General features: G+C 44.8%; 1 protein-coding gene across 3 annotated transcripts in view; it reads left to right on the forward strand.

Annotated features, from left to right (window-relative positions):
- The window catches only part of PALM2AKAP2 (PALM2 and AKAP2 fusion), a 340,888-nt gene that overhangs the window by 301,854 nt on the left and 25,526 nt on the right, over window positions 1-13,508 (forward strand). The gene's annotated exons all lie outside the window — the stretch shown is intronic.

A 13,508-nucleotide genomic window follows, 5' to 3' on the forward strand; every position in this document is an offset into this window, starting at 1 on the left:
TTTGCGTGGTGGTTTACTGAGAACTCTGTGTGTGTGACACATTGGAGAGTGTGACTCAGGGGAGGTGGTGTGTGGGGCTCTTGTTGGAAGTGCTTTCATTCCCCACTTTTATGTGTAACACAGCTGTTGGTAGAGACTTCAGTTCTGTTCTTTGATCACCATTGTATTGTTCTCCCTTTCTGTAATTCAAGTGATTTTTGAGCTAGGACTAGGCTAGATTTCCTCTTTCTTGATGTCCTTTCAGTTTGCCTTTGATAAAGTTCCAGCGATCTACATCTGAAGGTAACAGCCTAAAATACATTTCAGGTAAAGCTAAATATACCTTTTTAAGTCACAACATGTGCTACAGAGTTCTATAGGGGTCTCTAGCTTTGAAAGAAGCTCATTTCCTTGAAAAACTGGTGAGACAAAGCATAAGGTGCTCAAGTCAGCTGGCTGTTTCAGCCTTGGCTCTGTAGCATTCCCAGATCTCACTGCCCGTGGAGAAAAAAAACATTGTCCTGCAGGCAGAGCAGGTTACCATCAGGTGAGACACCCTGCACGACAGTCTAGACATGCCTTTGCTTAAGGAGGTTTTGCTGCGTTGGGTCTAAATGTAATGTATGAGAGCAGAGGCAACAAGTCTTAATGATGGAGGCAAAGCATCAACAAGAATTCTTAACCTTCTTCAGTTTTCAAAGAGGAACAGGTGTTTAGCCTTTTAGTTTTTCACATTTCTGAGCACAGAATGTTCCTTTAGCCCTCTCTGCCATACCGCTCACTCCTGTCAAACTCCAGTAGACATTCAACAGCCGTGCCCATTAGAAGTGCAGCAAGTATTAATTAGGCTTTAAGAAGTAGTTAAGTGCAGTATGATCTCCAGCAGCTGATGTTTGTGAAGCGGAGAAGTGAAAGAAAGCAAAAACCAATCTATTCTAGGCTTTTTATTTTTGCAGAGGTTTGTTGGTGCTCGCTTCAAGTGTTCAGTTCCTGCCATACTGCCGTTGAAAGTAAGTGATGAAAGAGCTCCATCTTAGAGAGATCCTGTATCTTTCTTCAGAAAAATGCCTTTTAGGCCATTTATGTAAGATTTACAGACCTCTATCAGCAAGTGAAAGAATATGTATCATCAGAGGAGTTTAATTTAATACTAAGACATCTTGTAAAGCTTACTTGTGTGCTCCTGGCAGGTTTACCTCTCTTCCTCTAATCAGTTTTCCCAGCAGCCCTAAGATCTGTTCAGAGAACAAGTGAACTGTGTGGCCTTTTGTCTTCATTTGCTGCCTTACTGTTGCCCTTGCTTAGCCCAAATTCTTTTATCAGAAGGTCCCTTTCTCTTGGACCAAAATGATTAATATGCCAGTATTTTTCTCTATATCTTTAATTTACGGAGGAGGCTTGTAGCTCCATTCTTTGGATGGAACAGGAACCCCCTCCCCATGCCCGACTGAAAAGACTAAGGAATTTTGGAAATCCCCTTGTCTCATTGTTTTTTTTTTTCATGCAAGTGACCGTAAAGGTCACCCTTTCCTTGTGCTGACATTATCTAGATGGGTTAGAGAGTATTAAAAGCAAGGCTTAGTTTAGCATCCTTTCCCCTCCCCACTGGGATTACATCATGCTTTACCAGAGCAATTGTTCCATCCTTGACATGTGTTGAGCAGATTTCAACTGCAGCATTTTCTGAGGCTGTAGTTTTTTGTGCATACGTTCAGAAGCTGTGTTCTGCTCAACTCAGTGTCTGTACTGGACACTCTGCCATGCTGAGCATTTTTCTGTGGTTCTGTTGGGATTTCTCCATTTTCGCTTAACATCAAACCATCAAAGGCTAAATGTGAGAGATTGCTACTGACAGAGCTGTGAGCTCTCGGCTCAGACGCACCAGCACAGGGTGCAGGGAGCCTACAGAAGTGAACTCTGCAAATGCAATGGTTCATGGTACAGGAGCTCGTCTGTGACCTTCAGCTATGAAGAAGAAATTCTCCTTCTGTTCCATAAGGATTTTGTATTCCCCGTCAGGTAGTGACTGAATTCCTAATTATGTAATGTTCCTCCTGTGAATTTGGTGTGGTGCTCTTCATTTCCTCCTGCGAACTGTGGCACTTCCTTGGGCAGCACTGGAGACTGCTTCAGGAGATCATATTTACCATTTTAAGTGACTTGGCACCACATTCTCTGTAAAACAAATATCCCAGCTGTTGGAAGCATTTAATTCTTGTTCCAGCAAAGATAGATTTTAGAGGCAAGCCACGAAAAAGTAAGCCTTAGGAAAATATGTATATGAAGGTAAAGAGTACTAACCATCTGTGGAGCTGTGGTTGATTAATATGTTAATAATATTTGTACTGACCTTAAATCTAGTGCTGCCTCTCTGCAGCATTGGTTTATTTCCCATGCCCTCACATGGGGTGTACTGTCCTGGTCATTCTGTCCTAGGGAACTGTGTGAAGCAATCAATTTGGAAATGAAAGGAGCATTGAACTGATGAGAGTGATGAGAAGGAACACATTTTTCTGGATGAAATGCCTTCTTATGCATGCATTTACTGCTCTAATTCAGTTGCACTTTCAGGCTGACCTACATTGCAAGAAGCCAACAGTGCAGAGAACAAGAGAATGGTCTTTTGAGTGCAGGTTGTGTACCTGAAATCATATTATCACCAATTGGGGTAGTAGGAGTTCACAGATCATACCACGTGTAAAATTCTATTCTAAAGCTGTTCAAGACGACCTTTTACCTGAATGCTGATACATAATGGGGGATGGGGAGGTGACAGTAATAAATGATGCTGCAGTTTCTGAATGAAGTTTAATCACTGCTTCCTATAATTTTGGATTTCTTGGTTACTGCAGATCTGAACAGAGCTTGCCCAGCCCCACACACTGTAGTGTACATCACTTGGATATATACTACTTTCCCTAGCGCCAGCTATGTAACCGTTGTTTTCTAGTAACCTCTGTGATGTGTTGTTTTGGGTTTTTTTTCCTCTACCAGAAGTGATAATTACTTTTAATTTGTAAGTTAGGAGCCTTTTGTCCCTAAATACTAATTTCTGTGTAAAGCACTTCATTCCTGTAGGTGCTTTGTGCAATAGCAGTTCGTTGCAGGAGTTAAACTATCTCATAGAAAGTAGTCAGCCTTTTGTGGTGGTCTTTGTTTTGGGTTGTTTCAGCTTTGGTTTTGGTTTGGATTTTGTTTTTTTCCCACAGAGGCTGCACAAGAATTAAAGAAGGAAGGTACCTGGTTTTATTTCCCCTGTAGCAACAGTTGGAATCCAGTCATTAAGGCTACAAATTCTTCACAGAGAGACCAGATCCTTATTTTTAGGGCATAAGAGAAAATAACTGGCATAAAGAATGCATATCTACGTAACTGTAGAAAACTGCTTTCAGTAGACACATCTTGGAGTTAGATTTACAGGTCTTGGAAGTAGAAAGGGTTATTCTAAAGGTGGATTCTTGATTGCTGAGGGAAAGCTTAATGGTTTGTCCTTGAGGGCACAGGAAATACTAGAGCAATAAAGACAGCTTTGGGAAAATAACAGTGTCCTTCATTAGGTGCTCATCATTAACACATCCTACCATACAATGTATGTTCATCATTACATATAGTTTTGGAGCCATTTTTCTCCATCCTTAATTTATTATAGCAACAAAAGGAGATTGGACTTTGATTTGATTAGAGCGCTGTTGCGTGTTGCATCGGGAAGCTGAAGAATACTGCAAAGGCTTTCACGTACTTTCTGAGCAAATGCAATCACAACTCCTCTAAAACAGACCAAAAAAAGGGCATACAGAAAACCACTCATAAAATGTCACACAACAGGCTCTCCCAAGCAGTCATCTGTTTGGGCAGTGAATGTATCCTCCTGTCCCTTATTACTGTCTTTATTCCAGGAGAACCTCCCACTGCTTCTTAGGGGGAGCTTATATGGGGTTATATTGATTTTAATACTGTACTTTTGTCATTTCTTAAGTGCTTAGAAAGAGATAAACCATCTTTTCATCAAGAGAATGTGTGCATTGTACTGTTTGGCTACCTCAGACAAGTCACTGTAGACCATAGAGAGATGCATACAGTGAATGTCAGTTGTGACACTCAGTACTGACACATTTCTGTCATCGGAAATGGCTTCCATCTGTGCACTGAAGGCACTGTGTACTGCACTGTTTTTGCCTTTTGTGTGTATATAGGGTTATGAGCTATTCAAGGTACTGAGAGCACGTGCCTGACATCTTAAATTCCACAAAACTGCTCAGCCTGGATTTGGGGGGGTTATTATTTTTTTCCCCCTTGCATTCTGTCTCTTTTCATTAAGTAAAAAAATGTATGTTTTTTTGGATAACACCTTCAAAGGTACCTGTGGAACCTTCAGGAGTCAATATTAAAAAATGCCATCTTGAAAAATGGAACCTTTTCACACAGGAGCAAGAAGGCAACACTTGGGAGGCTTTTTTGTTCTGGGTTTGTTGGTTGGTTGGTTCATTTGGTTTTTTTTTTTTTTTTTTGTTTGATTTGCATTGGGTTTGGTTTTTGAGGGTTTTGGCTCTGCTTTTTGTTGTTGTTGTTGGTTGGTTTGGTTTGTGGGGTTTGATTTGGGCTTTTTTTTTTTCATGAAAACACGTGTTTCCTGAAACCCCAGGTGCAGGATGATATTCTTGCCACTGTTGAACTTCATGAGGTCTTTCTCTGCCCAGCATGTTCATTTCTTGCTGAATGGCAGCACAGCTTTTTGGTATGTTAGCCACTCCTTCCAGTTTTGTATCATCAGCAAATTTGCTGAGGGCACACTCTGTCCCTTCACCTAGGGCATAGCTGAATGTGTTAAACAAAAATGGATTTAGTACTCACCCCACGTGAATGTCAGTAGCTCCCAAACGATGGGGAACATCAGGCCTCCCAGCTAGACTCTGTGCCACTGATCATAAGCCTCTGACCTCTGTTACTTAGCCAGTTCTCAATCCATCTCACTGTCCACTCATCTAACCCACAGCTTCTGACCTTCCCTATGGGGATGTTATGGGAGGCAGTGTCAAATACCTTGCCAACATTCAGGTAGACAGCATCACTGCTCTCCCTGTGATGTGCCTTTTGTGACTACCCAGCTAGTCACATCATCACAGAGAGCGATAAGACTGATGAAGCCTGATTTCCCCTTGGTGAAACCATGCTGACCAATCCTGGTAACCTTATTTTCTTCCACATGCTTAGACATGACATTGAGAAGGAGCTGTTCTGTCACCTTTGCAGGGATGAAGGTATCACAGTATCACCAAGGTTGGAAGAGACCTCACAGATCATCAAGTCCAACCCTTTACCACAGAGCTCAAGGCTACACCATGGCACCAAATGCCACGTCCAACCTTGCCTTGAAGTGCCCCAGGGACGGCGACTCCACCACCTCCCCGGGCAGCCCATTCCAATGTCCAATGACTCTCTCAGTGAAGAACTTTCTCCTCACCTCAAGCCTAAATTTCCCCTGGCATAGCCTGAGGCTGTGTCCTCTCGTTCTGGTGCTGGCCACCTGAGAGAAGAGAGCAACCTCCTCCTGGCCACAACCACCCCTCAGGTAGTTGTAGACAGCAATAAGGTCTCCCCTGAGCCTCCTCTTCTCCAGGCTAAACAATCCCAACTCCCTCAGCCTCTCTTCGTAGGGCTGTGCTCAAGGCCTCTCACCAGCCTCGTTGCCCTTCTCTGGACACGCTCAAGCATCTCAATGTCCCTCCTAAACTGGGGGGCCCAGAACTGAACACCGGACTCAAGGTGTGGTCTAACCAGTGCAGAGTACAGGGGCAGAATGACCTCCCTGCTCCTGCTGCCCACACCATTCCTGATGCAGGCCAGGATGCCACTGGCTCTCTTGGCCACCTGGGCACACTGCTGGCTCATGTTCAGGTGGGTATCAGTCAGTACCCCCAGATCCCTCTCTGTCTGGCTGCTCTCCAGCCACTCCGACCCCAGCCTGTATCTCTGCATGGGGTTGTTGTGGCCGAAGTGCAGCACCCTGCACTTGGAGCTATTGAACCCCATCCCATTGGACTCTGCCCATCTGTCCAGGCGGTCAAGGTCCCGCTGCAGAGCCCTTCTGCCCTCCAACTCAGCCACATCTGCCCCCAGCTTGGTGTCATCTGCAAACTTGCTGATGACTGACTCCGTGCCCTCATCCAGATCATCTATGAAGATGTTAAAGAGGATGGGGCCCAGCACAGATCCCTGAGGGACACCACTAGTGACAGCTGCCAGCTGGATGTGGCACCATTCACCACCACTCTCTGAGCTCGTCCCTCCAGCCAGTTCCTAACCCAGCACAGAGTGTTGCTATCCAAGCCATGGGCTGACAGCTTCCTGTGTCCTCCTCCTTGCCCTTTTTGAAGACTGGAGTGGCACTGGCTTTCCTGCAGTCCTCAGACACCGCCCCTGTTCTACATGATTTTTCAGAGATGATGGAGAGTGGCTTAGAAGCAACATCTGCCTGCTTTCTCAGCACTTCTGTGTGCATCTCGTTGGAGCCCATGGATTTGTGGGTGTCCAGCTCACCTAACTGATCTCTAACTCAGTCTTTCCTAACCAAGGGAAAGTCTTCTTTTCTCCAGATTTTCTGTTTTAACCTTCAGTATCTGGTGTTCCTTTGGGCCAGCCTTAGGAGTAAAGACTAAAGCAAAGGTGGTATTCAGTAATTCTGCCTTCTCCATATCCTCTGTCACCAGAGCATCCACCTCTTGCAGCAGCTCTCCCATATTATTTCCACATTTTTCCTAGACTTCCTTTTGCTTCTGATGCATTTAAGAAAGACTTTCTTGTTGTCTTCGACATCCCTTGTCAGTTTAATTCCAAGAGAGCCTTACTTATTGCGTCCCAGCATACTCTGACGATATTCATGTATTCATCTCATGTGGGCCCACCCTTTTTTCCACATCTTGTAAACTTCCCTTTTCCATTTGAGTGTTTCATAGAATCAACCAGGTTGGAAGAGACCTCCAAGATCATCCAGTCCAACCTAGCACCCAGCCCTATCCAGTCAACTAGACCATGGCACTAAGTGCCTCATCCAGTCTTTTCTTGAAGACCCCCAGGGACGGTGCCTCCACCACCTCCCTGGGCAGCCCATTCCAATGGGAAATCACTCTCTCTGTGAAGACCTTCTTCCTAACATCCAGCCTATACCTACCCCGGCACAACTTCCATGCAGGCCTTCTACCTCCTGTACTTGATTTCTTGATCCCAGGGGTGCACTGCTCTTGAGTTTGAAGGAAGCGCTGTTTAAACATAAAGCAGCTTTCATGGCTTCCACTATCTTGGAGAGATCTTGGATTCCTCCAAGTTGGTCTCTGAAGAGGCAAAAGTTAGCCCTGCTGAACTCCAAGGTTCTAATCTTTCTTATTGCCCCACTTCTTCCACACAGGATCCTGAACTCCACCATATCATGGTCACTGCAGCCAGGTCTGCCCCCAGTTTTGACCCTGCAGTCAGATGTGAAGCTCCAGCACACGGTCCAGCACCACACCTCTCCCTGTTGGCACCACCACTACCTGTGTCAAGAAGCTATCACCAGTGCACTGCAGGAATCTCCTGGGCTGTTTGTACCTTGCTGCATTGTCTTTCAGCAAATACCAGGGTGGCTGAAGTTTCCTCTAAGAATTCCCAGGGCATGTGATTGTGAGGCTGTCTGTAGAAGACAGCTTTCTGCTACTTGCAGAAGGCCTCATCAGGCCACTTCTTCCTGATGTTGTGGCCTGTGGTGAACGTTCACAACAGTGTCACCCATCTTAGCCTGCCACTTAAATCTTACCCATAACCTTACGACTGATTTTTCATTCCTGCCCAGGCTGAGCTGGATACATTCCAGTTGTTCTGTCACATAAAGAGCAGCTCCACCAGCTCACATTGTTGATCTGCTTTTCCTAAAAGGTATGTAGCTGCCCATGACAGCATTCCAGTCGTGCAAGCCATCCCACCATGTCTCTGTAATTGCAATGAAGTCATGTCCCCATGACCCAGATCTCTGTTTCTTCCTGTTTATTTCCTATGTTGCATGTGTTAGTGTACAGGCATTTCAGAGGGGTAATTAAGCATGCAGGATTCCCTGGAGGGATGCAGGAGGATCCACCATAGCTATACGCATCCTCCTTGAGGTAATTGACCTTCTGATTCTCATCTTGAAAGGTAGCCAGAGAAACATTTGTTGCTGATGTGATTGGCCTGGCTGTGATGGAGAGAGTATATTGCTGGTTTGGATCACATCCACCTGTTACTCTCTTGTGGGATGGTGATGCTTTTCTGAACACCTGTTCTGTGGAAGTGAACAAGAGCTGTGAGGGATGGGTGAGAGCACCCTTTACAACTCTGCTTTTGCTTTTCTTGCTCATTAATCAAATGCAACACTTCTGCCTCATTCCATTCTTCTGCAGAAGATGACTTCTCTAAATAAATACTTGCTGTTGCTAGCAAGCATGGAGCAATACTTGTGTTAGCTAGGGGTATTATCACTGGACAGGTGTTCCTCTGGAAGCACAGAGGTGCAGGTGGCTTCTGTGCATTTGCAGTGCTTGGGGCTAGCTTCATGTGCAATGCAGATGGTGATTTCATTCTTCAAATGGATGAGCCAAACGAAAGCAGCTGCTGTCTTGAAGGTTTGCCAGTCAACCCATCATTTGATTCCTTTTTTATTGCAAAGAGACATCGAAGAGGCAGGCCAAGACAGTAAGTCAAGAGAAGATGCCTGACATTATCAAAGATACGTCGATTAGCCAATCAACCATAGGCAAATGTGATTTTAAGTTGCAGTATTGTACTAAAATGTCTGAAGGCATGTAGGGGCCAGGACTTAAGTCCAAGAACAGAAGAGTAACTGGTTCAGACATCAGGCAGTGAGATGAGAAGCAGGTGCAGTACAGGATATCTCCAAAAGAAGACGAAACCTGAAAGTAATGGAAAGTCAACAATGCTAATGATGCCATGAGACCAACAGCATCAAAACCCATCCTGAAACTTGGCTGGAGTGCTTGCTAGAAGCCTGCCATGAGGAAACAGTGTTTGAAACCTTTTAAGCCTTAAAATATTTTTCACAGCTGAATGTTTGCCTCTCTCTCCCTGCAGCCCTTCCCACCCTCCCCCAACCTCACCGCCTGTGGCTTCAGAATAATGTCAGTGTGGCTCAGAAAGATTGCCTCCCACTTCTTGCCCTATGCATGTTACATTGCATCAAACAAAGGGAGGCACTGGCAGCATATTTTCTGGGTCTTGCTAGTAGCACACCCACTTTTTTTATCCTTCTAAATGAGCCAATTGCCCGAACACACACACACACTTTTGTAGACAAGGAATTTGAGCAAGGAGGAAATATGCTGATAATTCTCTAAGCTGCTAATATCTGCAGTTTACTGAAGTGCAGCAGCATTGCAGAAATGATGCTAATTACCCAGTTGCATCTTTAAATGAAGAGAAATTAATGCACATTCAGGGACTGTGTAAGCCAGCAGTAACTTCTGGAAAATCTGTGTCTGAATGAGCAGTGGAATCACCGTGAAGGTTATACTGATGGCTGGAACTGGAAGTGGAACTGAATGCAGCCTTGTTCCCATTTACAGGCCTTTGTAATGGTGCGGGCTTTGAAAAGCCTTCTCCCTGCAGGTGGCAAGTACAGAGCTGTTGGCACATGCTTAGCACCGGGGAGCAAAAGCAGCCCCCTGGCAAGCTCCACTCCTTCTGCCAAACTGAGGCAGAGGAGATGTGGGCATTCCAGTACCCTCTTCTTCCTCCTCCAGACCTTCTCCCAACCATGCTGTCACCATCCTAACATGTGCCATTTTCCCAGACCCTGCCAATTATCCTGGACAGGCTGTGTGGCCTGGACTGTTTTGAAAAGCTTTCTTCTGTCAGCTGCTTTCATCCTCATGACCTTCTCAGTTGCCTTCTTCAAATCAATATATTGGCTTCTGCTCCCCACAGGAGTGTTGGAGCATACTGTCATTGCCATGGCCTTGCAGAATTGTCCTCAGAGTCTGCCAGAATGTGTTGAGGGAAAAAATGGGTGGTATTTTTAGTCATATTTTTCCCTCCTCTAGCATTCCACCCTGGCTTCTCTGCCTTGCTGAGAGCCCTTCCTCTTGCTTGGTTACTAATCCCTGGCAAAGAAAAGCTCCCTCCCATAAGTAGCAATGTTTCCTCATAGGTTTTACTGCATAATTGTCTCTCTTACTACATAATTACATGTGCCATGCTAATTGCACAGACACATGCACTTTCAGAATTACATACTGTCGCAAATGCGTGCCCTGATTAGACACTTACGTGTATATGCCTTAATTGTGAGCTATGATGAGAGGGTGGGCTCTTACTCATCAAGAAACTGGTAGAATACTGTGCCTGTGGTTCTTTTCCCTAAATTGGATACCCAAACATGATATAATCTGAAATGGTTCGTGCTTTAAAGGCGTGATTGAAGTAGACAAGCTTTAGTGAATGAGGTCTGTGGACAACTCAGAGAATAATGGGGCAATACATTGGGTTGGAAGGTCACCTAGTCCTACCTCCCTGCAGTAAGCAGGGGCATCCCCAGCTAGATCAGGATGCTTACAGCCTTTGAATGTCTCCAGGGATGGAACCTCTACCACCTCCCTGGGCAACCTGTTCCAGTGTTCTACCACCCTCAGAGTGAAGAACTTCCTAATGTCCGATCTAAATTCACCGTTCTCCAAAAGCATTGCCTCTTGTCCTGTGGCTGCATGTCCTTGGAAACAGTCCCTCCCCAGCTTTCTTGTAGGCTCCCTTCAGGTACTGGAATGCTGCTAGAAGGTCTTCTCTCTCCAGGGTGAACAACACCAACTGTCCCAGCCTGTCTTTGTCCCTCTGGTCATTTTTGTGGCCCTCCTCTGGACCCTCTCCATCAGGTCTATATCCTTCTTGTGTTGAGGCCCCAGAACTGGATGCAGTACTCCAGGTGAGGTGTCAACAGAGCAAAGCAGAGTGGCAGAATCACTTCCTTTGGTCTGCTGGCCACACTTTTGATGCAGCCCAGAATGTGGTTGATGTTCTGGGCTGCAAGTACACATTGTTGCTTTGTGTCTAGCTTTTCATCCACTACTGCCCACAAGTCCTTTTCCACAGGGCTACACTCTACATCCTCACCAGCCTGTGTTGATAATAAAGGCTGTCCCAACAAAGTGTAAGATCTTGCAATTAGAATTGTTGACCCTCATGAAGTTCAACTAGACTGATGCAACAGAAGAAGGATGTGAAACTGTTGGAGCAAGCCCACAAAGGAGGAGGGCCACAAAGATAATCACAGGGCTGGAGCACTTCTTGTTTGAGGACAGGCTGCAAGAGATGGGGTTCTTCAGCCTGGAGAAGGCTTTGAGGAGACCTTGTAGTGGCCTTACAGTATCTGAAGGAGGCCTACAAGAAGGCTGGGGAGCATAAAGTCCTGTGATGACAGCATGAGGAATAACAAGTTTAAAATGGAAGACAGGAGATTTAGACTAGCTGTTAGAAAGAAGTTCTTTAAAGTAAGGTTAGCAAAATCCTGGAACAGGTTACCCAGGGAGGTTGTGGATGCTCTCTCCCTGGAGGTGTTCAAGGCTAGGTTAGATGAAGCCTTGAGCAGCCTGTTCTAGTGGGAGGTGTCCCTGCCTGTGGTGGGGGGTTGAAACTCGATGATCTTTGAGATCCCTTCCAACCTAAAGCATTCTGTGATTCTATGACTTTTCCAGCTTCTTCAGGTCTTTCTGGATGGTATCCAGTCCATATTGACAGCACCATTCAGCTTGGTGTTATCAGTAAACTTGCTGAGGGTGCCCTCGAGCCTACTGTCTATATTCTTGATGAAGATAGTACACATAATTGAACATATTCTAGTCAGCGACATATTCCCAACTCCATGCCGTGAAGTTACTAGGAGCACATGTCTGGGGGGCCCTTTGGCTCTGGTTTCAGTGGCTGGGCTGCCCATTTTCCTTATCTGACTTTCTGCATCTGCTGAAGATGTATTCTTGTGGCTACTGAGGACATGTAGTTGGCTATCAATGTCTTAATGGCTTTGCTCTGTCTGATTAGAGGCAAACATAATCATGATGGCATAGTCATAGTTTGTGTGAAAGGGAGCAGTCAGCAGTCCTGCACTGATGCTTGTGTCCATTCGTGCAGACCACTCCAGGTAGTAACATCCCTCATTTTGCACCAGCAAGTCAGGCAGAAGAGATATCAGAAAGGTACTGCAGTCTTCATTCTGTCACCTGAGTACTCATTGTCATGATACCTGGCCCTCTGCATGCAAATAAAGAGCAGTTTTTGTCCTTTCATTTAAAGGGAAGTTTATTCTTTAATTCCTGCTATGTCCACTCAAAAAAAGTAAGGACTTTTGATACTGATTGTTCTGTACTGGTCTGCAGAACATCTTATTTCTTGAATATGTCTTTAGTATGGCTGAAGAAGGAACTGGCCACATTTGGATATTTAAATGTAATACGCTCTTAGTGAAGCACTGCTAGAAACTTTAATTGGGGAATTTTTAGGTTCAGCAGAAACAAAATGCAAGTGAAACCAGTGAAGCATATCAAGTAAAATCTATAGACAAAAGCTTTTTTGTTGGTTGTTTTTAAAGGCTTTTCCCAATGTTTAAGCACAATTAGTAAAATAAACACACACACACACACACACACACATATATATATATATATATATGATGGCAGAAGCCAGCATTGTCTTCTGCTGTGGACAACTACAAAATCAGAGAGAGGTCTTTCAAAGTGCTTTGAGAAGGAGAGCATTTCAGACTGGATGAATATAATTCCATGAGGTGTGTCAAATGCATTTGCTGCCTATATAAACCCAGAGGCAATGTGATTGTTCAGATCACTGCTAAGTGACATTGTGGTCCTGGCTGATCATTTTCTGCTGCAGTGTGTATTAACAGCATGCAGGGTGAGGGCAGAGGTGAGTAGCAGACAACAGTGCCTTTGGGTGGCTACTGAGTTCACAGGAATTGATCCGTACCATTTAGAAACACATGAAGAAAGAGAGCTCGAGACCTTAGATACCAAGTTTGTGGTTTAAAATGTTAGTCAAAGTGAACAGATGTTTTTCATCTTGCTTTAGGAGTTAGGAAAAGTTAGTGAGAATTGACAAGTTCTTTTTCAAGAGCAATGTTGAAAATTCCCTCTTTTCTTTTGATCTTTCTTGGTGGGGTTTGGGTTTGGGCTTTGTTGGTTGGGTTGTTATTGTTGTTGTTTCCCATTCCAGCAGTAAAGAATTATGGAGTCATTCATGAACACATTACTGTCCCAATCAGAAATTTCTTCAGACTTTATTCACAGGGTTTTAAGTCGGCCACATGACCACTAAAATCTGGTCAAGATTTTACCTAAACATAAATAACGTTTCTTTCAAGAGCACAGACTTGCACACCAGGAACAAATATGAATCCTGTACATCTGCATTGCAGATCAGAGCAGAGGGAGGGAGGAGACAGAGGATGACTCTGATCCCTGTCATGCTCCTTGTGGTGGTCTTTGTGCCAGGAGATTTGCAAATGC

Source organism: Pogoniulus pusillus, chromosome Z, assembly GCF_015220805.1.
Source record: "Pogoniulus pusillus isolate bPogPus1 chromosome Z, bPogPus1.pri, whole genome shotgun sequence".
NCBI classification, from domain to species: domain Eukaryota; kingdom Metazoa; phylum Chordata; class Aves; order Piciformes; family Lybiidae; genus Pogoniulus; species Pogoniulus pusillus.